At 47.8% G+C, this 26584-nt stretch overlaps 18 non-coding genes across 18 annotated transcripts; all 18 read left to right on the forward strand.

The window, feature by feature from the left end:
* The first annotated feature begins 1098 nt into the window (after window positions 1–1098).
* LOC142688492 (U2 spliceosomal RNA) lies at window positions 1099–1289 on the forward strand. The gene has a single exon (XR_012857571.1). It is a non-coding gene; the product is annotated as a U2 spliceosomal RNA (small nuclear RNA).
* Window positions 1290–2569: 1280 nt separating this feature from the next.
* Window positions 2570–2760, forward strand: LOC142688771 (U2 spliceosomal RNA). Its single transcript, XR_012857824.1, has one exon. It is a non-coding gene; the product is annotated as a U2 spliceosomal RNA (small nuclear RNA).
* A 1312-nt stretch (window positions 2761–4072) lies between these two features.
* Window positions 4073–4263, forward strand: LOC142688494 (U2 spliceosomal RNA). The gene has a single exon (XR_012857572.1). It is a non-coding gene; the product is annotated as a U2 spliceosomal RNA (small nuclear RNA).
* Window positions 4264–5547: 1284 nt separating this feature from the next.
* LOC142688495 (U2 spliceosomal RNA) lies at window positions 5548–5738 on the forward strand. Its single transcript, XR_012857573.1, has one exon. It is a non-coding gene; the product is annotated as a U2 spliceosomal RNA (small nuclear RNA).
* A 1288-nt stretch (window positions 5739–7026) lies between these two features.
* LOC142688496 (U2 spliceosomal RNA) lies at window positions 7027–7217 on the forward strand. Its single transcript, XR_012857574.1, has one exon. It is a non-coding gene; the product is annotated as a U2 spliceosomal RNA (small nuclear RNA).
* Window positions 7218–8497: 1280 nt separating this feature from the next.
* Window positions 8498–8688, forward strand: LOC142688497 (U2 spliceosomal RNA). Its single transcript, XR_012857575.1, has one exon. It is a non-coding gene; the product is annotated as a U2 spliceosomal RNA (small nuclear RNA).
* A 1296-nt stretch (window positions 8689–9984) lies between these two features.
* On the forward strand, window positions 9985–10175 carry LOC142688498 (U2 spliceosomal RNA). The gene has a single exon (XR_012857576.1). It is a non-coding gene; the product is annotated as a U2 spliceosomal RNA (small nuclear RNA).
* Window positions 10176–11475: 1300 nt separating this feature from the next.
* On the forward strand, window positions 11476–11666 carry LOC142688499 (U2 spliceosomal RNA). The gene has a single exon (XR_012857577.1). It is a non-coding gene; the product is annotated as a U2 spliceosomal RNA (small nuclear RNA).
* Window positions 11667–12954: 1288 nt separating this feature from the next.
* LOC142688500 (U2 spliceosomal RNA) lies at window positions 12955–13145 on the forward strand. Its single transcript, XR_012857578.1, has one exon. It is a non-coding gene; the product is annotated as a U2 spliceosomal RNA (small nuclear RNA).
* A 1288-nt stretch (window positions 13146–14433) lies between these two features.
* LOC142688502 (U2 spliceosomal RNA) lies at window positions 14434–14624 on the forward strand. The gene has a single exon (XR_012857580.1). It is a non-coding gene; the product is annotated as a U2 spliceosomal RNA (small nuclear RNA).
* A 1308-nt stretch (window positions 14625–15932) lies between these two features.
* LOC142688503 (U2 spliceosomal RNA) lies at window positions 15933–16123 on the forward strand. Its single transcript, XR_012857581.1, has one exon. It is a non-coding gene; the product is annotated as a U2 spliceosomal RNA (small nuclear RNA).
* Window positions 16124–17411: 1288 nt separating this feature from the next.
* On the forward strand, window positions 17412–17602 carry LOC142688505 (U2 spliceosomal RNA). The gene has a single exon (XR_012857582.1). It is a non-coding gene; the product is annotated as a U2 spliceosomal RNA (small nuclear RNA).
* A 1276-nt stretch (window positions 17603–18878) lies between these two features.
* Window positions 18879–19069, forward strand: LOC142688506 (U2 spliceosomal RNA). The gene has a single exon (XR_012857583.1). It is a non-coding gene; the product is annotated as a U2 spliceosomal RNA (small nuclear RNA).
* Window positions 19070–20369: 1300 nt separating this feature from the next.
* On the forward strand, window positions 20370–20560 carry LOC142688507 (U2 spliceosomal RNA). The gene has a single exon (XR_012857584.1). It is a non-coding gene; the product is annotated as a U2 spliceosomal RNA (small nuclear RNA).
* Window positions 20561–21848: 1288 nt separating this feature from the next.
* LOC142688508 (U2 spliceosomal RNA) lies at window positions 21849–22039 on the forward strand. Its single transcript, XR_012857585.1, has one exon. It is a non-coding gene; the product is annotated as a U2 spliceosomal RNA (small nuclear RNA).
* A 1302-nt stretch (window positions 22040–23341) lies between these two features.
* On the forward strand, window positions 23342–23532 carry LOC142688509 (U2 spliceosomal RNA). The gene has a single exon (XR_012857586.1). It is a non-coding gene; the product is annotated as a U2 spliceosomal RNA (small nuclear RNA).
* A 1297-nt stretch (window positions 23533–24829) lies between these two features.
* LOC142688510 (U2 spliceosomal RNA) lies at window positions 24830–25020 on the forward strand. The gene has a single exon (XR_012857587.1). It is a non-coding gene; the product is annotated as a U2 spliceosomal RNA (small nuclear RNA).
* A 1292-nt stretch (window positions 25021–26312) lies between these two features.
* On the forward strand, window positions 26313–26503 carry LOC142688511 (U2 spliceosomal RNA). Its single transcript, XR_012857588.1, has one exon. It is a non-coding gene; the product is annotated as a U2 spliceosomal RNA (small nuclear RNA).
* Window positions 26504–26584: the final 81 nt, after the last annotated feature.

Genomic DNA, 26584 nt, shown 5'->3' on the forward strand with positions numbered 1-26584 from the left:
TCCGGCATTTCACATTGGAACACCTCATTCACCTTCCTTGTCTTCTCTCCGCCCTCCCTTTTAGGTAAGTTAAAGAGCTGCACCTGAGCCAGCCACTGATTGATTGATTGATTGATTGATTGATTGATTGATTGATTGATTGATTGATTGATTGATTGATGCAGCACAACAGTCAAATAGTGGAGTGGAGTAGGGGAACAGCAAACAGCCAATAAAGCAGCCCGCCCGCTCGCCTGCCCGCCACAATGGACCTACCTGTGTACACTAGATGGATGTGATGGAATGTACTGTCGTCCCTACATTTCAAGAAGAAGTAAGAATTGCAGTTGCAACAAAGCCTTGCTTGCCTACAAAGAGAGCAGCAATTTGGATTTGTTACTATGTTACCTAGAAGAATAACAAACTGTGCAAGGATGGAGGTTGTAGGAGCAAGGAGAAGTTGTCTGTAAAGTTGGTGGATGCCTATTTTCCATTTTGCAGTCCCTTGTCTCCCTCTTGTGGCCTCCTGGAGGCAACTAGCTGTGCAAAAAAAAGACAGCCTGGCGGCCGGCTGTTGCAGTGTTGCCCTCTCAGGCAACACTGAGTGACTGACTGAGCCTCACCGTCTTATATAAAGTTCAGACGGAACTTTGCACGTGTCATAGTGGAGCCCTCAGGATTCCAGAGCCAGCTTTCTGACATCATAATGGGGCCTCAGAGATAAAAGCCTGGGCCCAGGCAGTGTTGGTCAGTGCTGCTCAGCAGGCAGCACTGGACTGGACTGGATTACAGCTGATACAAGGTGTGAAGGAACAAGGGGTGGCTGTGGGCATGCACTTGCTGCCGCTGCCAGTGTTTATCTGCATGGCAGCAGGGCATTTGGGCGTTGCCAGGAAGGCGTTTTTATGTAGATTCCTCCTCTTTCAGCACTGCATTGTGGTGCAAGCAAAAGAAGCAAATCCTGTCTGGCTTCCTCTCCGGCCTTTATTCACCTCCCGTGTAGCTGTGAGTGTGTGAGCCTGCAGGGCCCCATGGAATTGCCTAGAAGTAGGCTGAATCGCTGCAAGGGCTGAACAGCAGTATCGGGCAGGCTCGGGCAACGCGCGGCCCGTTCGGGTTATCGCTTCTCGGCCTTTTGGCTAAGATCAAGTGTAGTATCTGTTCTTATCAGTTTAATATCTGATACGTCCCCTATCTGGGGACCATATATTAAATGGATTTTTAGAACAGGGAGATGGAAATAGAGCTTGCTCTGTCCACTCCACGCATTGACCTGGTATTGCAGTATTTCCAGGACCGGTGCACCCTTTCCTTATGTGTTGACTAAAAGCAGATTCCAAAAGTGTTTTTTGTCTTTGCTATTGTTTCTGTCTTTCTGAAGGGATCTCCCCTTTTAATCCCATTATTTCAACACCTGTTGGACAATGCATGAGTGATAATGAGCTCATTGATTAAATGCAATTAATGAATAGATTGCCACCTCTTGTTGTGTGTCGTCTGTGTTTCTGTGTTTCCGGCATTTCACATTGGAACACCTCATTCACCTTCCTTGTCTTCTCTCCGCCCTCCCTTTTAGGTAAGTTAAAGAGCTGCACCTGAGCCAGCCACTGATTGATTGATTGATTGATTGATTGATTGATTGATTGATTGATGCAGCACAACAGTCAAATAGTGGAGTGGAGTAGGGGAACAGCAAACAGCCAATAAAGCAGCCCGCCCGCTCGCCTGCCCGCCACAATGGACCTACCTGTGTACACTAGATGGATGTGATGGAATGTACTGTCGTCCCTACATTTCAAGAAGAAGTAAGAATTGCAGTTGCAACAAAGCCTTGCTTGCCTACAAAGAGAGCAGCAATTTGGATTTGTTACTATGTTACCTAGAAGAATAACAAACTGTGCAAGGATGGAGGTTGTAGGAGCAAGGAGAAGTTGTCTGTAAAGTTGGTGGATGCCTATTTTCCATTTTGCAGTCCCTTGTCTCCCTCTTGTGGCCTCCTGGAGGCAACTAGCTGTGCAAAAAAAAGACAGCCTGGCGGCCGGCTGTTGCAGTGTTGCCCTCTCAGGCAACACTGAGTGACTGACTGAGCCTCACCGTCTTATATAAAGTTCAGACGGAACTTTGCACGTGTCATAGTGGAGCCCTCAGGATTCCAGAGCCAGCTTTCTGACATCATAATGGGGCCTCAGAGATAAAAGCCTGGGCCCAGGCAGTGTTGGTCAGTGCTGCTCAGCAGGCAGCACTGGACTGGACTGGATTACAGCTGATACAAGGTGTGAAGGAACAAGGGGTGGCTGTGGGCATGCACTTGCTGCCGCTGCCAGTGTTTATCTGCATGGCAGCAGGGCATTTGGGCGTTGCCAGGAAGGCGTTTTTATGTAGATTCCTCCTCTTTCAGCACTGCATTGTGGTGCAAGCAAAAGAAGCAAATCCTGTCTGGCTTCCTCTCCGGCCTTTATTCACCTCCCGTGTAGCTGTGAGTGTGTGAGCCTGCAGGGCCCCATGGAATTGCCTAGAAGTAGGCTGAATCGCTGCAAGGGCTGAACAGCAGTATCGGGCAGGCTCGGGCAACGCGCGGCCCGTTCGGGTTATCGCTTCTCGGCCTTTTGGCTAAGATCAAGTGTAGTATCTGTTCTTATCAGTTTAATATCTGATACGTCCCCTATCTGGGGACCATATATTAAATGGATTTTTAGAACAGGGAGATGGAAATAGAGCTTGCTCTGTCCACTCCACGCATTGACCTGGTATTGCAGTATTTCCAGGACTGGTGCACCCTTTCCTTATGTGTTGACTAAAAGCAGATTCCAAAAGTGTTTTTTGTCTTTGCTATTGTTTCTGTCTTTCTGAAGGGATCTCCCCTTTTAATCCCATTATTTCAACACCTGTTGGACAATGCATGAGTGATAATGAGCTCATTGATTAAATGCAATTAATGAATAGATTGCCACCTCTTGTTGTGTGTCGTCTGTGTTTCTGTGTTTCCGGCATTTCACATTGGAACACCTCATTCACCTTCCTTGTCTTCTCTCCGCCCTCCCTTTTAGGTAAGTTAAAGAGCTGCACCTGAGCCAGCCACTGATTGATTGATTGATTGATTGATTGATTGATTGATTGATTGATTGATTGATTGATTGATTGATTGATTGATTGATGCAGCACAACAGTCAAATAGTGGAGTGGAGTAGGGGAACAGCAAACAGCCAATAAAGCAGCCCGCCCGCTCGCCTGCCCGCCACAATGGACCTACCTGTGTACACTAGATGGATGTGATGGAATGTACTGTCGTCCCTACATTTCAAGAAGAAGTAAGAATTGCAGTTGCAACAAAGCCTTGCTTGCCTACAAAGAGAGCAGCAATTTGGATTTGTTACTATGTTACCTAGAAGAATAACAAACTGTGCAAGGATGGAGGTTGTAGGAGCAAGGAGAAGTTGTCTGTAAAGTTGGTGGATGCCTATTTTCCATTTTGCAGTCCCTTGTCTCCCTCTTGTGGCCTCCTGGAGGCAACTAGCTGTGCAAAAAAAAGACAGCCTGGCGGCCGGCTGTTGCAGTGTTGCCCTCTCAGGCAACACTGAGTGACTGACTGAGCCTCACCGTCTTATATAAAGTTCAGACGGAACTTTGCACGTGTCATAGTGGAGCCCTCAGGATTCCAGAGCCAGCTTTCTGACATCATAATGGGGCCTCAGAGATAAAAGCCTGGGCCCAGGCAGTGTTGGTCAGTGCTGCTCAGCAGGCAGCACTGGACTGGACTGGATTACAGCTGATACAAGGTGTGAAGGAACAAGGGGTGGCTGTGGGCATGCACTTGCTGCCGCTGCCAGTGTTTATCTGCATGGCAGCAGGGCATTTGGGCGTTGCCAGGAAGGCGTTTTTATGTAGATTCCTCCTCTTTCAGCACTGCATTGTGGTGCAAGCAAAAGAAGCAAATCCTGTCTGGCTTCCTCTCCGGCCTTTATTCACCTCCCGTGTAGCTGTGAGTGTGTGAGCCTGCAGGGCCCCATGGAATTGCCTAGAAGTAGGCTGAATCGCTGCAAGGGCTGAACAGCAGTATCGGGCAGGCTCGGGCAACGCGCGGCCCGTTCGGGTTATCGCTTCTCGGCCTTTTGGCTAAGATCAAGTGTAGTATCTGTTCTTATCAGTTTAATATCTGATACGTCCCCTATCTGGGGACCATATATTAAATGGATTTTTAGAACAGGGAGATGGAAATAGAGCTTGCTCTGTCCACTCCACGCATTGACCTGGTATTGCAGTATTTCCAGGACCGGTGCACCCTTTCCTTATGTGTTGACTAAAAGCAGATTCCAAAAGTGTTTTTTGTCTTTGCTATTGTTTCTGTCTTTCTGAAGGGATCTCCCCTTTTAATCCCATTATTTCAACACCTGTTGGACAATGCATGAGTGATAATGAGCTCATTGATTAAATGCAATTAATGAATAGATTGCCACCTCTTGTTGTGTGTCGTCTGTGTTTCTGTGTTTCCGGCATTTCACATTGGAACACCTCATTCACCTTCCTTGTCTTCTCTCCGCCCTCCCTTTTAGGTAAGTTAAAGAGCTGCACCTGAGCCAGCCACTGATTGATTGATTGATTGATTGATTGATTGATTGATTGATTGATTGATGCAGCACAACAGTCAAATAGTGGAGTGGAGTAGGGGAACAGCAAACAGCCAATAAAGCAGCCCGCCCGCTCGCCTGCCCGCCACAATGGACCTACCTGTGTACACTAGATGGATGTGATGGAATGTACTGTCGTCCCTACATTTCAAGAAGAAGTAAGAATTGCAGTTGCAACAAAGCCTTGCTTGCCTACAAAGAGAGCAGCAATTTGGATTTGTTACTATGTTACCTAGAAGAATAACAAACTGTGCAAGGATGGAGGTTGTAGGAGCAAGGAGAAGTTGTCTGTAAAGTTGGTGGATGCCTATTTTCCATTTTGCAGTCCCTTGTCTCCCTCTTGTGGCCTCCTGGAGGCAACTAGCTGTGCAAAAAAAAGACAGCCTGGCGGCCGGCTGTTGCAGTGTTGCCCTCTCAGGCAACACTGAGTGACTGACTGAGCCTCACCGTCTTATATAAAGTTCAGACGGAACTTTGCACGTGTCATAGTGGAGCCCTCAGGATTCCAGAGCCAGCTTTCTGACATCATAATGGGGCCTCAGAGATAAAAGCCTGGGCCCAGGCAGTGTTGGTCAGTGCTGCTCAGCAGGCAGCACTGGACTGGACTGGATTACAGCTGATACAAGGTGTGAAGGAACAAGGGGTGGCTGTGGGCATGCACTTGCTGCCGCTGCCAGTGTTTATCTGCATGGCAGCAGGGCATTTGGGCGTTGCCAGGAAGGCGTTTTTATGTAGATTCCTCCTCTTTCAGCACTGCATTGTGGTGCAAGCAAAAGAAGCAAATCCTGTCTGGCTTCCTCTCCGGCCTTTATTCACCTCCCGTGTAGCTGTGAGTGTGTGAGCCTGCAGGGCCCCATGGAATTGCCTAGAAGTAGGCTGAATCGCTGCAAGGGCTGAACAGCAGTATCGGGCAGGCTCGGGCAACGCGCGGCCCGTTCGGGTTATCGCTTCTCGGCCTTTTGGCTAAGATCAAGTGTAGTATCTGTTCTTATCAGTTTAATATCTGATACGTCCCCTATCTGGGGACCATATATTAAATGGATTTTTAGAACAGGGAGATGGAAATAGAGCTTGCTCTGTCCACTCCACGCATTGACCTGGTATTGCAGTATTTCCAGGACCGGTGCACCCTTTCCTTATGTGTTGACTAAAAGCAGATTCCAAAAGTGTTTTTTGTCTTTGCTATTGTTTCTGTCTTTCTGAAGGGATCTCCCCTTTAAATCCCATTATTTCAACACCTGTTGGACAATGCATGAGTGATAATGAGCTCATTGATTAAATGCAATTAATGAATAGATTGCCACCTCTTGTTGTGTGTCGTCTGTGTTTCTGTGTTTCCGGCATTTCACATTGGAACACCTCATTCACCTTCCTTGTCTTCTCTCCGCCCTCCCTTTTAGGTAAGTTAAAGAGCTGCACCTGAGCCAGCCACTGATTGATTGATTGATTGATTGATTGATTGATTGATTGATTGATTGATTGATGCAGCACAACAGTCAAATAGTGGAGTGGAGTAGGGGAACAGCAAACAGCCAATAAAGCAGCCCGCCCGCTCGCCTGCCCGCCACAATGGACCTACCTGTGTACACTAGATGGATGTGATGGAATGTACTGTCGTCCCTACATTTCAAGAAGAAGTAAGAATTGCAGTTGCAACAAAGCCTTGCTTGCCTACAAAGAGAGCAGCAATTTGGATTTGTTACTATGTTACCTAGAAGAATAACAAACTGTGCAAGGATGGAGGTTGTAGGAGCAAGGAGAAGTTGTCTGTAAAGTTGGTGGATGCCTATTTTCCATTTTGCAGTCCCTTGTCTCCCTCTTGTGGCCTCCTGGAGGCAACTAGCTGTGCAAAAAAAAGACAGCCTGGCGGCCGGCTGTTGCAGTGTTGCCCTCTCAGGCAACACTGAGTGACTGACTGAGCCTCACCGTCTTATATAAAGTTCAGACGGAACTTTGCACGTGTCATAGTGGAGCCCTCAGGATTCCAGAGCCAGCTTTCTGACATCATAATGGGGCCTCAGAGATAAAAGCCTGGGCCCAGGCAGTGTTGGTCAGTGCTGCTCAGCAGGCAGCACTGGACTGGACTGGATTACAGCTGATACAAGGTGTGAAGGAACAAGGGGTGGCTGTGGGCATGCACTTGCTGCCGCTGCCAGTGTTTATCTGCATGGCAGCAGGGCATTTGGGCGTTGCCAGGAAGGCGTTTTTATGTAGATTCCTCCTCTTTCAGCACTGCATTGTGGTGCAAGCAAAAGAAGCAAATCCTGTCTGGCTTCCTCTCCGGCCTTTATTCACCTCCCGTGTAGCTGTGAGTGTGTGAGCCTGCAGGGCCCCATGGAATTGCCTAGAAGTAGGCTGAATCGCTGCAAGGGCTGAACAGCAGTATCGGGCAGGCTCGGGCAACGCGCGGCCCGTTCGGGTTATCGCTTCTCGGCCTTTTGGCTAAGATCAAGTGTAGTATCTGTTCTTATCAGTTTAATATCTGATACGTCCCCTATCTGGGGACCATATATTAAATGGATTTTTAGAACAGGGAGATGGAAATAGAGCTTGCTCTGTCCACTCCACGCATTGACCTGGTATTGCAGTATTTCCAGGACCGGTGCACCCTTTCCTTATGTGTTGACTAAAAGCAGATTCCAAAAGTGTTTTTTGTCTTTGCTATTGTTTCTGTCTTTCTGAAGGGATCTCCCCTTTTAATCCCATTATTTCAACACCTGTTGGACAATGCATGAGTGATAATGAGCTCATTGATTAAATGCAATTAATGAATAGATTGCCACCTCTTGTTGTGTGTCGTCTGTGTTTCTGTGTTTCCGGCATTTCACATTGGAACACCTCATTCACCTTCCTTGTCTTCTCTCCGCCCTCCCTTTTAGGTAAGTTAAAGAGCTGCACCTGAGCCAGCCACTGATTGATTGATTGATTGATTGATTGATTGATTGATTGATTGATGCAGCACAACAGTCAAATAGTGGAGTGGAGTAGGGGAACAGCAAACAGCCAATAAAGCAGCCCGCCCGCTCGCCTGCCCGCCACAATGGACCTACCTGTGTACACTAGATGGATGTGATGGAATGTACTGTCGTCCCTACATTTCAAGAAGAAGTAAGAATTGCAGTTGCAACAAAGCCTTGCTTGCCTACAAAGAGAGCAGCAATTTGGATTTGTTACTATGTTACCTAGAAGAATAACAAACTGTGCAAGGATGGAGGTTGTAGGAGCAAGGAGAAGTTGTCTGTAAAGTTGGTGGATGCCTATTTTCCATTTTGCAGTCCCTTGTCTCCCTCTTGTGGCCTCCTGGAGGCAACTAGCTGTGCAAAAAAAAGACAGCCTGGCGGCCGGCTGTTGCAGTGTTGCCCTCTCAGGCAACACTGAGTGACTGACTGAGCCTCACCGTCTTATATAAAGTTCAGACGGAACTTTGCACGTGTCATAGTGGAGCCCTCAGGATTCCAGAGCCAGCTTTCTGACATCATAATGGGGCCTCAGAGATAAAAGCCTGGGCCCAGGCAGTGTTGGTCAGTGCTGCTCAGCAGGCAGCACTGGACTGGACTGGATTACAGCTGATACAAGGTGTGAAGGAACAAGGGGTGGCTGTGGGCATGCACTTGCTGCCGCTGCCAGTGTTTATCTGCATGGCAGCAGGGCATTTGGGCGTTGCCAGGAAGGCGTTTTTATGTAGATTCCTCCTCTTTCAGCACTGCATTGTGGTGCAAGCAAAAGAAGCAAATCCTGTCTGGCTTCCTCTCCGGCCTTTATTCACCTCCCGTGTAGCTGTGAGTGTGTGAGCCTGCAGGGCCCCATGGAATTGCCTAGAAGTAGGCTGAATCGCTGCAAGGGCTGAACAGCAGTATCGGGCAGGCTCGGGCAACGCGCGGCCCGTTCGGGTTATCGCTTCTCGGCCTTTTGGCTAAGATCAAGTGTAGTATCTGTTCTTATCAGTTTAATATCTGATACGTCCCCTATCTGGGGACCATATATTAAATGGATTTTTAGAACAGGGAGATGGAAATAGAGCTTGCTCTGTCCACTCCACGCATTGACCTGGTATTGCAGTATTTCCAGGACCGGTGCACCCTTTCCTTATGTGTTGACTAAAAGCAGATTCCAAAAGTGTTTTTTGTCTTTGCTATTGTTTCTGTCTTTCTGAAGGGATCTCCCCTTTTAATCCCATTATTTCAACACCTGTTGGACAATGCATGAGTGATAATGAGCTCATTGATTAAATGCAATTAATGAATAGATTGCCACCTCTTGTTGTGTGTCGTCTGTGTTTCTGTGTTTCCGGCATTTCACATTGGAACACCTCATTCACCTTCCTTGTCTTCTCTCCGCCCTCCCTTTTAGGTAAGTTAAAGAGCTGCACCTGAGCCAGCCACTGATTGATTGATTGATTGATTGATTGATTGATTGATTGATTGATTGATTGATTGATTGATGCAGCACAACAGTCAAATAGTGGAGTGGAGTAGGGGAACAGCAAACAGCCAATAAAGCAGCCCGCCCGCTCGCCTGCCCGCCACAATGGACCTACCTGTGTACACTAGATGGATGTGATGGAATGTACTGTCGTCCCTACATTTCAAGAAGAAGTAAGAATTGCAGTTGCAACAAAGCCTTGCTTGCCTACAAAGAGAGCAGCAATTTGGATTTGTTACTATGTTACCTAGAAGAATAACAAACTGTGCAAGGATGGAGGTTGTAGGAGCAAGGAGAAGTTGTCTGTAAAGTTGGTGGATGCCTATTTTCCATTTTGCAGTCCCTTGTCTCCCTCTTGTGGCCTCCTGGAGGCAACTAGCTGTGCAAAAAAAAGACAGCCTGGCGGCCGGCTGTTGCAGTGTTGCCCTCTCAGGCAACACTGAGTGACTGACTGAGCCTCACCGTCTTATATAAAGTTCAGACGGAACTTTGCACGTGTCATAGTGGAGCCCTCAGGATTCCAGAGCCAGCTTTCTGACATCATAATGGGGCCTCAGAGATAAAAGCCTGGGCCCAGGCAGTGTTGGTCAGTGCTGCTCAGCAGGCAGCACTGGACTGGACTGGATTACAGCTGATACAAGGTGTGAAGGAACAAGGGGTGGCTGTGGGCATGCACTTGCTGCCGCTGCCAGTGTTTATCTGCATGGCAGCAGGGCATTTGGGCGTTGCCAGGAAGGCGTTTTTATGTAGATTCCTCCTCTTTCAGCACTGCATTGTGGTGCAAGCAAAAGAAGCAAATCCTGTCTGGCTTCCTCTCCGGCCTTTATTCACCTCCCGTGTAGCTGTGAGTGTGTGAGCCTGCAGGGCCCCATGGAATTGCCTAGAAGTAGGCTGAATCGCTGCAAGGGCTGAACAGCAGTATCGGGCAGGCTCGGGCAACGCGCGGCCCGTTCGGGTTATCGCTTCTCGGCCTTTTGGCTAAGATCAAGTGTAGTATCTGTTCTTATCAGTTTAATATCTGATACGTCCCCTATCTGGGGACCATATATTAAATGGATTTTTAGAACAGGGAGATGGAAATAGAGCTTGCTCTGTCCACTCCACGCATTGACCTGGTATTGCAGTATTTCCAGGACCGGTGCACCCTTTCCTTATGTGTTGACTAAAAGCAGATTCCAAAAGTGTTTTTTGTCTTTGCTATTGTTTCTGTCTTTCTGAAGGGATCTCCCCTTTTAATCCCATTATTTCAACACCTGTTGGACAATGCATGAGTGATAATGAGCTCATTGATTAAATGCAATTAATGAATAGATTGCCACCTCTTGTTGTGTGTCGTCTGTGTTTCTGTGTTTCCAGCATTTCACATTGGAACACCTCATTCACCTTCCTTGTCTTCTCTCCGCCCTCCCTTTTAGGTAAGTTAAAGAGCTGCACCTGAGCCAGCCACTGATTGATTGATTGATTGATTGATTGATTGATTGATTGATTGATTGATTGATTGATTGATTGATGCAGCACAACAGTCAAATAGTGGAGTGGAGTAGGGGAACAGCAAACAGCCAATAAAGCAGCCCGCCCGCTCGCCTGCCCGCCACAATGGACCTACCTGTGTACACTAGATGGATGTGATGGAATGTACTGTCGTCCCTACATTTCAAGAAGAAGTAAGAATTGCAGTTGCAACAAAGCCTTGCTTGCCTACAAAGAGAGCAGCAATTTGGATTTGTTACTATGTTACCTAGAAGAATAACAAACTGTGCAAGGATGGAGGTTGTAGGAGCAAGGAGAAGTTGTCTGTAAAGTTGGTGGATGCCTATTTTCCATTTTGCAGTCCCTTGTCTCCCTCTTGTGGCCTCCTGGAGGCAACTAGCTGTGCAAAAAAAAGACAGCCTGGCGGCCGGCTGTTGCAGTGTTGCCCTCTCAGGCAACACTGAGTGACTGACTGAGCCTCACCGTCTTATATAAAGTTCAGACGGAACTTTGCACGTGTCATAGTGGAGCCCTCAGGATTCCAGAGCCAGCTTTCTGACATCATAATGGGGCCTCAGAGATAAAAGCCTGGGCCCAGGCAGTGTTGGTCAGTGCTGCTCAGCAGGCAGCACTGGACTGGACTGGATTACAGCTGATACAAGGTGTGAAGGAACAAGGGGTGGCTGTGGGCATGCACTTGCTGCCGCTGCCAGTGTTTATCTGCATGGCAGCAGGGCATTTGGGCGTTGCCAGGAAGGCGTTTTTATGTAGATTCCTCCTCTTTCAGCACTGCATTGTGGTGCAAGCAAAAGAAGCAAATCCTGTCTGGCTTCCTCTCCGGCCTTTATTCACCTCCCGTGTAGCTGTCAGTGTGTGAGCCTGCAGGGCCCCATGGAATTGCCTAGAAGTAGGCTGAATCGCTGCAAGGGCTGAACAGCAGTATCGGGCAGGCTCGGGCAACGCGCGGCCCCTTCGGGTTATCGCTTCTCGGCCTTTTGGCTAAGATCAAGTGTAGTATCTGTTCTTATCAGTTTAATATCTGATACGTCCCCTATCTGGGGACCATATATTAAATGGATTTTTAGAACAGGGAGATGGAAATAGAGCTTGCTCTGTCCACTCCACGCATTGACCTGGTATTGCAGTATTTCCAGGACCGGTGCACCCTTTCCTTATGTGTTGACTAAAAGCAGATTCCAAAAGTGTTTTTTGTCTTTGCTATTGTTTCTGTCTTTCTGAAGGGATCTCCCCTTTTAATCCCATTATTTCAACACCTGTTGGACAATGCATGAGTGATAATGAGCTCATTGATTAAATGCAATTAATGAATAGATTGCCACCTCTTGTTGTGTGTCGTCTGTGTTTCTGTGTTTCCGGCATTTCACATTGGAACACCTCATTCACCTTCCTTGTCTTCTCTCCGCCCTCCCTTTTAGGTAAGTTAAAGAGCTGCACCTGAGCCAGCCACTGATTGATTGATTGATTGATTGATTGATTGATTGATTGATTGATTGATTGATGCAGCACAACAGTCAAATAGTGGAGTGGAGTAGGGGAACAGCAAACAGCCAATAAAGCAGCCCGCCCGCTCGCCTGCCCGCCACAATGGACCTACCTGTGTACACTAGATGGATGTGATGGAATGTACTGTCGTCCCTACATTTCAAGAAGAAGTAAGAATTGCAGTTGCAACAAAGCCTTGCTTGCCTACAAAGAGAGCAGCAATTTGGATTTGTTACTATGTTACCTAGAAGAATAACAAACTGTGCAAGGATGGAGGTTGTAGGAGCAAGGAGAAGTTGTCTGTAAAGTTGGTGGATGCCTATTTTCCATTTTGCAGTCCCTTGTCTCCCTCTTGTGGCCTCCTGGAGGCAACTAGCTGTGCAAAAAAAAGACAGCCTGGCGGCCGGCTGTTGCAGTGTTGCCCTCTCAGGCAACACTGAGTGACTGACTGAGCCTCACCGTCTTATATAAAGTTCAGACGGAACTTTGCACGTGTCATAGTGGAGCCCTCAGGATTCCAGAGCCAGCTTTCTGACATCATAATGGGGCCTCAGAGATAAAAGCCTGGGCCCAGGCAGTGTTGGTCAGTGCTGCTCAGCACGCAGCACTGGACTGGACTGGATTACAGCTGATACAAGGTGTGAAGGAACAAGGGGTGGCTGTGGGCATGCACTTGCTGCCGCTGCCAGTGTTTATCTGCATGGCAGCAGGGCATTTGGGCGTTGCCAGGAAGGCGTTTTTATGTAGATTCCTCCTCTTTCAGCACTGCATTGTGGTGCAAGCAAAAGAAGCAAATCCTGTCTGGCTTCCTCTCCGGCCTTTATTCACCTCCCGTGTAGCTGTGAGTGTGTGAGCCTGCAGGGCCCCATGGAATTGCCTAGAAGTAGGCTGAATCGCTGCAAGGGCTGAACAGCAGTATCGGGCAGGCTCGGGCAACGCGCGGCCCGTTCGGGTTATCGCTTCTCGGCCTTTTGGCTAAGATCAAGTGTAGTATCTGTTCTTATCAGTTTAATATCTGATACGTCCCCTATCTGGGGACCATATATTAAATGGATTTTTAGAACAGGGAGATGGAAATAGAGCTTGCTCTGTCCACTCCACGCATTGACCTGGTATTGCAGTATTTCCAGGACCGGTGCACCCTTTCCTTATGTGTTGACTAAAAGCAGATTCCAAAAGTGTTTTTTGTCTTTGCTATTGTTTCTGTCTTTCTGAAGGGATCTCCCCTTTTAATCCCATTATTTCAACACCTGTTGGACAATGCATGAGTGATAATGAGCTCATTGATTAAATGCAATTAATGAATAGATTGCCACCTCTTGTTGTGTGTCGTCTGTGTTTCTGTGTTTCCAGCATTTCACATTGGAACACCTCATTCACCTTCCTTGTCTTCTCTCCGCCCTCCCTTTTAGGTAAGTTAAAGAGCTGCACCTGAGCCAGCCACTGATTGATTGATTGATTGATTGATTGATTGATTGATTGATTGATTGATTGATGCAGCACAACAGTCAAATAGTGGAGTGGAGTAGGGGAACAGCAAACAGCCAATAAAGCAGCCCGCCCGCTCGCCTGCCCGCCACAATGGACCTACCTGTGTACACTAGATGGATGTGATGGAATGTACTGTCGTCCCTACATTTCAAGAAGAAGTAAGAATTGCAGTTGCAACAAAGCCTTGCTTGCCTACAAAGAGAGCAGCAATTTGGATTTGTTACTATGTTACCTAGAAGAATAACAAACTGTGCAAGGATGGAGGTTGTAGGAGCAAGGAGAAGTTGTCTGTAAAGTTGGTGGATGCCTATTTTCCATTTTGCAGTCCCTTGTCTCCCTCTTGTGGCCTCCTGGAGGCAACTAGCTGTGCAAAAAAAAGACAGCCTGGCGGCCGGCTGTTGCAGTGTTGCCCTCTCAGGCAACACTGAGTGACTGACTGAGCCTCACCGTCTTATATAAAGTTCAGACGGAACTTTGCACGTGTCATAGTGGAGCCCTCAGGATTCCAGAGCCAGCTTTCTGACATCATAATGGGGCCTCAGAGATAAAAGCCTGGGCCCAGGCAGTGTTGGTCAGTGCTGCTCAGCAGGCAGCACTGGACTGGACTGGATTACAGCTGATACAAGGTGTGAAGGAACAAGGGGTGGCTGTGGGCATGCACTTGCTGCCGCTGCCAGTGTTTATCTGCATGGCAGCAGGGCATTTGGGCGTTGCCAGGAAGGCGTTTTTATGTAGATTCCTCCTCTTTCAGCACTGCATTGTGGTGCAAGCAAAAGAAGCAAATCCTGTCTGGCTTCCTCTCCGGCCTTTATTCACCTCCCGTGTAGCTGTGAGTGTGTGAGCCTGCAGGGCCCCATGGAATTGCCTAGAAGTAGGCTGAATCGCTGCAAGGGCTGAACAGCAGTATCGGGCAGGCTCGGGCAACGCGCGGCCCCTTCGGGTTATCGCTTCTCGGCCTTTTGGCTAAGATCAAGTGTAGTATCTGTTCTTATCAGTTTAATATCTGATACGTCCCCTATCTGGGGACCATATATTAAATGGATTTTTAGAACAGGGAGATGGAAATAGAGCTTGCTCTGTCCACTCCACGCATTGACCTGGTATTGCAGTATTTCCAGGACCGGTGCACCCTTTCCTTATGTGTTGACTAAAAGCAGATTCCAAAAGTGTTTTTTGTCTTTGCTATTGTTTCTGTCTTTCTGAAGGGATCTCCCCTTTTAATCCCATTATTTCAACACCTGTTGGACAATGCATGAGTGATAATGAGCTCATTGATTAAATGCAATTAATGAATAGATTGCCACCTCTTGTTGTGTGTCGTCTGTGTTTCTGTGTTTCCGGCATTTCACATTGGAACACCTCATTCACCTTCCTTGTCTTCTCTCCGCCCTCCCTTTTAGGTAAGTTAAAGAGCTGCACCTGAGCCAGCCACTGATTGATTGATTGATTGATTGATTGATTGATTGATTGATTGATTGATTGATTGATTGATTGATTGATTGATGCAGCACAACAGTCAAATAGTGGAGTGGAGTAGGGGAACAGCAAACAGCCAATAAAGCAGCCCGCCCGCTCGCCTGCCCGCCACAATGGACCTACCTGTGTACACTAGATGGATGTGATGGAATGTACTGTCGTCCCTACATTTCAAGAAGAAGTAAGAATTGCAGTTGCAACAAAGCCTTGCTTGCCTACAAAGAGAGCAGCAATTTGGATTTGTTACTATGTTACCTAGAAGAATAACAAACTGTGCAAGGATGGAGGTTGTAGGAGCAAGGAGAAGTTGTCTGTAAAGTTGGTGGATGCCTATTTTCCATTTTGCAGTCCCTTGTCTCCCTCTTGTGGCCTCCTGGAGGCAACTAGCTGTGCAAAAAAAAGACAGCCTGGCGGCCGGCTGTTGCAGTGTTGCCCTCTCAGGCAACACTGAGTGACTGACTGAGCCTCACCGTCTTATATAAAGTTCAGACGGAACTTTGCACGTGTCATAGTGGAGCCCTCAGGATTCCAGAGCCAGCTTTCTGACATCATAATGGGGCCTCAGAGATAAAAGCCTGGGCCCAGGCAGTGTTGGTCAGTGCTGCTCAGCAGGCAGCACTGGACTGGACTGGATTACAGCTGATACAAGGTGTGAAGGAACAAGGGGTGGCTGTGGGCATGCACTTGCTGCCGCTGCCAGTGTTTATCTGCATGGCAGCAGGGCATTTGGGCGTTGCCAGGAAGGCGTTTTTATGTAGATTCCTCCTCTTTCAGCACTGCATTGTGGTGCAAGCAAAAGAAGCAAATCCTGTCTGGCTTCCTCTCCGGCCTTTATTCACCTCCCGTGTAGCTGTGAGTGTGTGAGCCTGCAGGGCCCCATGGAATTGCCTAGAAGTAGGCTGAATCGCTGCAAGGGCTGAACAGCAGTATCGGGCAGGCTCGGGCAAGGCGCGGCCCCTTCGGGTTATCGCTTCTCGGCCTTTTGGCTAAGATCAAGTGTAGTATCTGTTCTTATCAGTTTAATATCTGATACGTCCCCTATCTGGGGACCATATATTAAATGGATTTTTAGAACAGGGAGATGGAAATAGAGCTTGCTCTGTCCACTCCACGCATTGACCTGGTATTGCAGTATTTCCAGGACCGGTGCACCCTTTCCTTATGTGTTGACTAAAAGCAGATTCCAAAAGTGTTTTTTGTCTTTGCTATTGTTTCTGTCTTTCTGAAGGGATCTCCCCTTTTAATCCCATTATTTCAACACCTGTTGGACAATGCATGAGTGATAATGAGCTCATTGATTAAATGCAATTAATGAATAGATTGCCACCTCTTGTTGTGTGTCGTCTGTGTTTCTGTGTTTCCGGCATTTCACATTGGAACACCTCATTCACCTTCCTTGTCTTCTCTCCGCCCTCCCTTTTAGGTAAGTTAAAGAGCTGCACCTGAGCCAGCCACTGATTGATTGATTGATTGATTGATTGATTGATTGATTGATTGATTGATTGATGCAGCACAACAGTCAAATAGTGGAGTGGAGTAGGGGAACAGCAAACAGCCAATAAAGCAGCCCGCCCGCTCGCCTGCCCGCCACAATGGACCTACCTGTGTACACTAGATGGATGTGATGGAATGTACTGTCGTCCCTACATTTCAAGAAGAAGTAAGAATTGCAGTTGCAACAAAGCCTTGCTTGCCTACAAAGAGAGCAGCAATTTGGATTTGTTACTATGTTACCTAGAAGAATAACAAACTGTGCAAGGATGGAGGTTGTAGGAGCAAGGAGAAGTTGTCTGTAAAGTTGGTGGATGCCTATTTTCCATTTTGCAGTCCCTTGTCTCCCTCTTGTGGCCTCCTGGAGGCAACTAGCTGTGCAAAAAAAAGACAGCCTGGCGGCCGGCTGTTGCAGTGTTGCCCTCTCAGGCAACACTGAGTGACTGACTGAGCCTCACCGTCTTATATAAAGTTCAGACGGAACTTTGCACGTGTCATAGTGGAGCCCTCAGGATTCCAGAGCCAGCTTTCTGACATCATAATGGGGCCTCAGAGATAAAAGCCTGGGCCCAGGCAGTGTTGGTCAGTGCTGCTCAGCAGGCAGCACTGGACTGGACTGGATTACAGCTGATACAAGGTGTGAAGGAACAAGGGGTGGCTGTGGGCATGCACTTGCTGCCGCTGCCAGTGTTTATCTGCATGGCAGCAGGGCATTTGGGCGTTGCCAGGAAGGCGTTTTTATGTAGATTCCTCCTCTTTCAGCACTGCATTGTGGTGCAAGCAAAAGAAGCAAATCCTGTCTGGCTTCCTCTCCGGCCTTTATTCACCTCCCGTGTAGCTGTGAGTGTGTGAGCCTGCAGGGCCCCATGGAATTGCCTAGAAGTAGGCTGAATCGCTGCAAGGGCTGAACAGCAGTATCGGGCAGGCTCGGGCAACGCGCGGCCCGTTCGGGTTATCGCTTCTCGGCCTTTTGGCTAAGATCAAGTGTAGTATCTGTTCTTATCAGTTTAATATCTGATACGTCCCCTATCTGGGGACCATATATTAAATGGATTTTTAGAACAGGGAGATGGAAATAGAGCTTGCTCTGTCCACTCCACGCATTGACCTGGTATTGCAGTATTTCCAGGACCGGTGCACCCTTTCCTTATGTGTTGACTAAAAGCAGATTCCAAAAGTGTTTTTTGTCTTTGCTATTGTTTCTGTCTTTCTGAAGGGATCTCCCCTTTTAATCCCATTATTTCAACACCTGTTGGACAATGCATGAGTGATAATGAGCTCATTGATTAAATGCAATTAATGAATAGATTGCCACCTCTTGTTGTGTGTCGTCTGTGTTTCTGTGTTTCCGGCATTTCACATTGGAACACCTCATTCACCTTCCTTGTCTTCTCTCCGCCCTCCCTTTTAGGTAAGTTAAAGAGCTGCACCTGAGCCAGCCACTGATTGATTGATTGATTGATTGATTGATTGATTGATTGATGCAGCACAACAGTCAAATAGTGGAGTGGAGTAGGGGAACAGCAAACAGCCAATAAAGCAGCCCGCCCGCTCGCCTGCCCGCCACAATGGACCTACCTGTGTACACTAGATGGATGTGATGGAATGTACTGTCGTCCCTACATTTCAAGAAGAAGTAAGAATTGCAGTTGCAACAAAGCCTTGCTTGCCTACAAAGAGAGCAGCAATTTGGATTTGTTACTATGTTACCTAGAAGAATAACAAACTGTGCAAGGATGGAGGTTGTAGGAGCAAGGAGAAGTTGTCTGTAAAGTTGGTGGATGCCTATTTTCCATTTTGCAGTCCCTTGTCTCCCTCTTGTGGCCTCCTGGAGGCAACTAGCTGTGCAAAAAAAAGACAGCCTGGCGGCCGGCTGTTGCAGTGTTGCCCTCTCAGGCAACACTGAGTGACTGACTGAGCCTCACCGTCTTATATAAAGTTCAGACGGAACTTTGCACGTGTCATAGTGGAGCCCTCAGGATTCCAGAGCCAGCTTTCTGACATCATAATGGGGCCTCAGAGATAAAAGCCTGGGCCCAGGCAGTGTTGGTCAGTGCTGCTCAGCAGGCAGCACTGGACTGGACTGGATTACAGCTGATACAAGGTGTGAAGGAACAAGGGGTGGCTGTGGGCATGCACTTGCTGCCGCTGCCAGTGTTTATCTGCATGGCAGCAGGGCATTTGGGCGTTGCCAGGAAGGCGTTTTTATGTAGATTCCTCCTCTTTCAGCACTGCATTGTGGTGCAAGCAAAAGAAGCAAATCCTGTCTGGCTTCCTCTCCGGCCTTTATTCACCTCCCGTGTAGCTGTGAGTGTGTGAGCCTGCAGGGCCCCATGGAATTGCCTAGAAGTAGGCTGAATCGCTGCAAGGGCTGAACAGCAGTATCGGGCAGGCTCGGGCAACGCGCGGCCCCTTCGGGTTATCGCTTCTCGGCCTTTTGGCTAAGATCAAGTGTAGTATCTGTTCTTATCAGTTTAATATCTGATACGTCCCCTATCTGGGGACCATATATTAAATGGATTTTTAGAACAGGGAGATGGAAATAGAGCTTGCTCTGTCCACTCCACGCATTGACCTGGTATTGCAGTATTTCCAGGACCGGTGCACCCTTTCCTTATGTGTTGACTAAAAGCAGATTCCAAAAGTGTTTTTTGTCTTTGCTATTGTTTCTGTCTTTCTGAAGGGATCTCCCCTTTTAATCCCATTATTTCAACACCTGTTGGACAATGCATGAGTGATAATGAGCTCATTGATTAAATGCAATTAATGAATAGATTGCCACCTCTTGTTGTGTGTCGTCTGTGTTTCTGTGTTTCCGGCATTTCACATTGGAACACCTCATTCACCTTCCTTGTCTTCTCTCCGCCCTCCCTTTTAGGTAAGTTAAAGAGCTGCACCTGAGCCAGCCACTGATTGATTGATTGATTGATTGATTGATTGATTGATTGATTGATTGATTGATTGATTGATTGATGCAGCACAACAGTCAAATAGTGGAGTGGAGTAGGGGAACAGCAAACAGCCAATAAAGCAGCCCGCCCGCTCGCCTGCCCGCCACAATGGACCTACCTGTGTACACTAGATGGATGTGATGGAATGTACTGTCGTCCCTACATTTCAAGAAGAAGTAAGAATTGCAGTTGCAACAAAGCCTTGCTTGCCTACAAAGAGAGCAGCAATTTGGATTTGTTACTATGTTACCTAGAAGAATAACAAACTGTGCAAGGATGGAGGTTGTAGGAGCAAGGAGAAGTTGTCTGTAAAGTTGGTGGATGCCTATTTTCCATTTTGCAGTCCCTTGTCTCCCTCTTGTGGCCTCCTGGAGGCAACTAGCTGTGCAAAAAAAAGACAGCCTGGCGGCCGGCTGTTGCAGTGTTGCCCTCTCAGGCAACACTGAGTGACTGACTGAGCCTCACCGTCTTATATAAAGTTCAGACGGAACTTTGCACGTGTCATAGTGGAGCCCTCAGGATTCCAGAGCCAGCTTTCTGACATCATAATGGGGCCTCAGAGATAAAAGCCTGGGCCCAGGCAGTGTTGGTCAGTGCTGCTCAGCAGGCAGCACTGGACTGGACTGGATTACAGCTGATACAAGGTGTGAAGGAACAAGGGGTGGCTGTGGGCATGCACTTGCTGCCGCTGCCAGTGTTTATCTGCATGGCAGCAGGGCATTTGGGCGTTGCCAGGAAGGCGTTTTTATGTAGATTCCTCCTCTTTCAGCACTGCATTGTGGTGCAAGCAAAAGAAGCAAATCCTGTCTGGCTTCCTCTCCGGCCTTTATTCACCTCCCGTGTAGCTGTGAGTGTGTGAGCCTGCAGGGCCCCATGGAATTGCCTAGAAGTAGGCTGAATCGCTGCAAGGGCTGAACAGCAGTATCGGGCAGGCTCGGGCAACGCGCGGCCCGTTCGGGTTATCGCTTCTCGGCCTTTTGGCTAAGATCAAGTGTAGTATCTGTTCTTATCAGTTTAATATCTGATACGTCCCCTATCTGGGGACCATATATTAAATGGATTTTTAGAACAGGGAGATGGAAATAGAGCTTGCTCTGTCCACTCCACGCATTGACCTGGTATTGCAGTATTTCCAGGACCGGTGCACCCTTTCCTTATGTGTTGACTAAAAGCAGATTCCAAAAGTGTTTTTTGTCTTTGCTATTGTTTCTGTCTTTCTGAAGGGATCTCCCCTTTTAATCCCATTATTTCAACACCTGTTGGACAATGCATGAGTGATAATGAGCTCATTGATTAAATGCAATTAATGAATAGATTGCCACCTCTTGTTGTGTGTCGTCTGTGTTTCTGTGTTTCCGGCATTTCACATTGGAACACCTCATTCACCTTCCTTGTCTTCTCTCCGCCCTCCCTTTTAGGTAAGTTAAAGAGCTGCACCTGAGCCAGCCACTGATTGATTGATTGATTGATTGATTGATTGATTGATTGATTGATTGATTGATGCAGCACAACAGTCAAATAGTGGAGTGGAGTAGGGGAACAGCAAACAGCCAATAAAGCAGCCCGCCCGCTCGCCTGCCCGCCACAATGGACCTACCTGTGTACACTAGATGGATGTGATGGAATGTACTGTCGTCCCTACATTTCAAGAAGAAGTAAGAATTGCAGTTGCAACAAAGCCTTGCTTGCCTACAAAGAGAGCAGCAATTTGGATTTGTTACTATGTTACCTAGAAGAATAACAAACTGTGCAAGGATGGAGGTTGTAGGAGCAAGGAGAAGTTGTCTGTAAAGTTGGTGGATGCCTATTTTCCATTTTGCAGTCCCTTGTCTCCCTCTTGTGGCCTCCTGGAGGCAACTAGCTGTGCAAAAAAAAGACAGCCTGGCGGCCGGCTGTTGCAGTGTTGCCCTCTCAGGCAACACTAAGTGACTGACTGAGCCTCACCGTCTTATATAAAGTTCAGACGGAACTTTGCACGTGTCATAGTGGAGCCCTCAGGATTCCAGAGCCAGCTTTCTGACATCATAATGGGGCCTCAGAGATAAAAGCCTGGGCCCAGGCAGTGTTGGTCAGTGCTGCTCAGCAGGCAGCACTGGACTGGACTGGATTACAGCTGATACAAGGTGTGAAGGAACAAGGGGTGGCTGTGGGCATGCACTTGCTGCCGCTGCCAGTGTTTATCTGCATGGCAGCAGGGCATTTGGGCGTTGCCAGGAAGGCGTTTTTATGTAGATTCCTCCTCTTTCAGCACTGCATTGTGGTGCAAGCAAAAGAAGCAAATCCTGTCTGGCTTCCTCTCCGGCCTTTATTCACCTCCCGTGTAGCTGTGAGTGTGTGAGCCTGCAGGGCCCCATGGAATTGCCTAGAAGTAGGCTGAATCGCTGCAAGGGCTGAACAGCAGTATCGGGCAGGCTCGGGCAACGCGCGGCCCGTTCGGGTTATCGCTTCTCGGCCTTTTGGCTAAGATCAAGTGTAGTATCTGTTCTTATCAGTTTAATATCTGATACGTCCCCTATCTGGGGACCATATATTAAATGGATTTTTAGAACAGGGAGATGGAAATAGAGCTTGCTCTGTCCACTCCACGCATTGACCTGGTATTGCAGTATTTCCAGGACCGGTGCACCCTTTCCTTATGTGTTGACTAAAAGCAGATTCCAAAAGTGTTTTTTGTCTTTGCTATTGTTTCTGTCTTTCTGAAGGGATCTCCCCTTTTAATCCCATTATTTCAACACCTGTTGGACAATGCATGAGTGATAATGAGCTCATTGATTAAATGCAATTAATGAATAGATTGCCACCTCTTGTTGTGTGTCGTCTGTGTTTTTGTGTTTCCGGCATTTCACATTGGAACACCTCATTCACCTTCCTTGTCTTCTCTCCGCCCTCCCTTTTAGGTAAGTTAAAGAGCTGCACCTGAGCCAGCCACTGATTGATTGATTGATTGATTGATTGATTGATTGATTGATTGATTGATTGATTGATGCAGCACAACAGTCAAATAGTGGAGTGGAGTAGGGGAACAGCAAACAGCCAATAAAGCAGCCCGCCCGCTCGCCTGCCCGCCACAATGGACCTACCTGTGTACACTAGATGGATGTGATGGAATGTACTGTCGTCCCTACATTTCAAGAAGAAGTAAGAATTGCAGTTGCAACAAAGCGCAACAAAGCCTTGCTTGCCTACAAAGAGAGCAGCAATTTGGATTTGTTACTATGTTACCTAGAAGAATAACAAACTGTGCAAGGATGGAGGTTGTAGGAGCAAGGAGAAGTTGTCTGTAAAGTTGGTGGATGCCTATTTTCCATTTTGCAGTCCCTTGTCTCCCTCTTGTGGCCTCCTGGAGGCAACTAGCTGTGCAAAAAAAAGACAGCCTGGCGGCCGGCTGTTGCAGTGTTGCCCTCTCAGGCAACACTGAGTGACTGACTGAGCCTCACCGTCTTATATAAAGTTCAGACGGAACTTTGCACGTGTCATAGTGGAGCCCTCAGGATTCCAGAGCCAGCTTTCTGACATCATAATGGGGCCTCAGAGATAAAAGCCTGGGCCCAGGCAGTGTTGGTCAGTGCTGCTCAGCAGGCAGCACTGGACTGGACTGGATTACAGCTGATACAAGGTGTGAAGGAACAAGGGGTGGCTGTGGGCATGCACTTGCTGCCGCTGCCAGTGTTTATCTGCATGGCAGCAGGGCATTTGGGCGTTGCCAGGAAGGCGTTTTTATGTAGATTCCTCCTCTTTCAGCACTGCATTGTGGTGCAAGCAAAAGAAGCAAATCCTGTCTGGCTTCCTCTCCGGCCTTTATTCACCTCCCGTGTAGCTGTGAGTGTGTGAGCCTGCAGGGCCCCATGGAATTGCCTAGAAGTAGGCTGAATCGCTGCAAGGGCTGAACAGCAGTATCGGGCAGGCTCGGGCAACGCGCGGCCCGTTCGGGTTATCGCTTCTCGGCCTTTTGGCTAAGATCAAGTGTAGTATCTGTTCTTATCAGTTTAATATCTGATACGTCCCCTATCTGGGGACCATATATTAAATGGATTTTTAGAACAGGGAGATGGAAATAGAGCTTGCTCTGTCCACTCCACGCATTGACCTGGTATTGCAGTATTTCCAGGACCGGTGCACCCTTTCCTTATGTGTTGACTAAAAGCAGATTCCAAAAGTGTTTTTTGTCTTTGCTATTGTTTCTGTCTTTCTGAAGGGATCTCCCCTTTTAATCCCATTATTTCAACACCTGTTGGACAATGCATGAGTGATAATGAGCTCATTGATTAAATGCAATTAATGAATAGATTGCCACCTCTTGTTGTGTGTCGTCTGTGTTTCTGTGTTTCCGGCATTTCACATTGGAACACCTCATTCACCTTCCTTGTCTTCTCTCCGCCCTCCCTTTTAGGTAAGTTAAAGAGCTGCACCTGAGCCAGCCACTGATTGATTGATTGATTTGATTGATTGATTGTTTGATTGATTGATTGATTGATTGATTGATGCAGCACAACAGTCAAATAGTGGAGTGGAGTAGGGGAACAGCAAACAGCCAATAAAGCAGCCCGCCCGCTCGCCTGCCCGCCACAATGGACCTACCTGTGTACACTAGATGGATGTGATGGAATGTACTGTCGTCCCTACATTTCAAGAAGAAGTAAGAATTGCAGTTGCAACAAAGCCTTGCTTGCCTACAAAGAGAGCAGCAATTTGGATTTGTTACTATGTTACCTAGAAAAATAACAAACTGTGCAAGGATGGAGGTTGTAGGAGCAAGGAGAAGTTGTCTGTAAAGTTGGTGGATGCCTATTTTCCATTTTGCAGTCCCTTGTCTCCCTCTTGTGGCCTCCTGGAGGCAACTAGCTGTGCAAAAAAAAGACAGCCTGGCGGCCGGCTGTTGCAGTGTTGCCCTCTCAGGCAACACTGAGTGACTGACTGAGCCTCACCGTCTTATATAAAGTTCAGACGGAACTTTGCACGTGTCATAGTGGAGCCCTCAGGATTCCAGAGCCAGCTTTCTGACATCATAATGGGGCCTCAGAGATAAAAGCCTGGGCCCAGGCAGTGTTGGTCAGTGCTGCTCAGCAGGCAGCACTGGACTGGACTGGATTACAGCTGATACAAGGTGTGAAGGAACAAGGGGTGGCTGTGGGCATGCACTTGCTGCCGCTGCCAGTGTTTATCTGCATGGCAGCAGGGCATTTGGGCGTTGCCAGGAAGGCGTTTTTATGTAGATTCCTCCTCTTTCAGCACTGCATTGTGGTGCAAGCAAAAGAAGCAAATCCTGTCTGGCTTCCTCTCCGGCCTTTATTCACCTCCCGTGTAGCTGTGAGTGTGTGAGCCTGCAGGGCCCCATGGAATTGCCTAGAAGTAGGCTGAATCGCTGCAAGGGCTGAACAGCAGTATCGGGCAGGCTCGGGCAACGCGCGGCCCGTTCGGGTTATCGCTTCTCGGCCTTTTGGCTAAGATCAAGTGTAGTATCTGTTCTTATCAGTTTAATATCTGATACGTCCCCTATCTGGGGACCATATATTAAATGGATTTTTAGAACAGGGAGATGGAAATAGAGCTTGCTCTGTCCACTCCACGCATTGACCTGGTATTGCAGTATTTCCAGGACCGGTGCACCCTTTCCTTATGTGTTGACTAAAAGCAGATTCCAAAAGTGTTTTTTGTCTTTGCTATTGTTTCTGTCTTTCTGAAGGGATCTCCCCTTTTAATCCCATTATTTCAACACCTGTTGGACAATGCATGAGTGATAATGAGCTCATTGATTAAATGCAATTAATGAATAGATTGCCACCTCTTGTTGTGTGTCGTCTGTGTTTCTGTGTTTCCGGCATTTCACATTGGAACACCTCATTCACCTTCCTTGTCTTCTCTCCGCCCTCCCTTTTAGGTAAGTTAAAGAGCTGCACCTGAGCCAGCCACTGATTGATTGATTGATTGATTGATTGATTGATTGATTGATTGATTGATTGATTGATGCAGCACAACAGTCAAATAGTGGAGTGGAGTAGGGGAACAGCAAACAGCCAATAAAGCAGCCCGCCCGCTCGCCTGCCCGCCACAATGGACCTACCTGTGTACACTAGATGGATGTGATGGAATGTACTGTCGTCCCTACATTTCAAGAAGAAGTAAGAATTGCAGTTGCAACAAAGCCTTGCTTGCCTACAAAGAGAGCAGCAATTTGGATTTGTTACTATGTTACCTAGAAGAATAACAAACTGTGCAAGGATGGAGGTTGTAGGAGCAAGGAGAAGTTGTCTGTAAAGTTGGTGGATGCCTATTTTCCATTTTGCAGTCCCTTGTCTCCCTCTTGTGGCCTCCTGGAGGCAACTAGCTGTGCAAAAAAAAGACAGCCTGGCGGCCGGCTGTTGCAGTGTTGCCCTCTCAGGCAACACTGAGTGACTGACTGAGCCTCACCGTCTTATATAAAGTTCAGACGGAACTTTGCACGTGTCATAGTGGAGCCCTCAGGATTCCAGAGCCAGCTTTCTGACATCATAATGGGGCCTCAGAGATAAAAGCCTGGGCCCAGGCAGTGTTGGTCAGTGCTGCTCAGCAGGCAGCACTGGACTGGACTGGATTACAGCTGATACAAGGTGTGAAGGAACAAGGGGTGGCTGTGGGCATGCACTTGCTGCCGCTGCCAGTGTTTATCTGCATGGCAGCAGGGCATTTGGGCGTTGCCAGGAAGGCGTTTTTATGTAGATTCCTCCTCTTTCAGCACTGCATTGTGGTGCAAGCAAAAGAAGCAAATCCTGTCTGGCTTCCTCTACGGCCTTTATTCACCTCCCGTGTAGCTGTGAGTGTGTGAGCCTGCAGGGCCCCATGGAATTGCCTAGAAGTAGGCTGAATCGCTGCAAGGGCTGAACAGCAGTATCGGGCAGGCTCGGGCAACGCGCGGCCCGTTCGGGTTATCGCTTCTCGGCCTTTTGGCTAAGATCAAGTGTAGTATCTGTTCTTATCAGTTTAATATCTGATACGTCCCCTATCTGGGGACCATATATTAAATGGATTTTTAGAACAGGGAGATGGAAATAGAGCTTGCTCTGTCCACTCCACGCATTGACCTGGTATTGCAGTATTTCCAGGACCGGTGCACCCTTTCCTTATGTGTTGACTAAAAGCAGATTCCAAAAGTGTTTTTTGTCTTTGCTATTGTTTCTGTCTTTCTGAAGGGATCTCCCC

Source organism: Rhinoderma darwinii (genome assembly GCF_050947455.1).
Source record: "Rhinoderma darwinii isolate aRhiDar2 chromosome 5 unlocalized genomic scaffold, aRhiDar2.hap1 SUPER_5_unloc_26, whole genome shotgun sequence".
Taxonomy (NCBI): domain Eukaryota; kingdom Metazoa; phylum Chordata; class Amphibia; order Anura; family Rhinodermatidae; genus Rhinoderma; species Rhinoderma darwinii.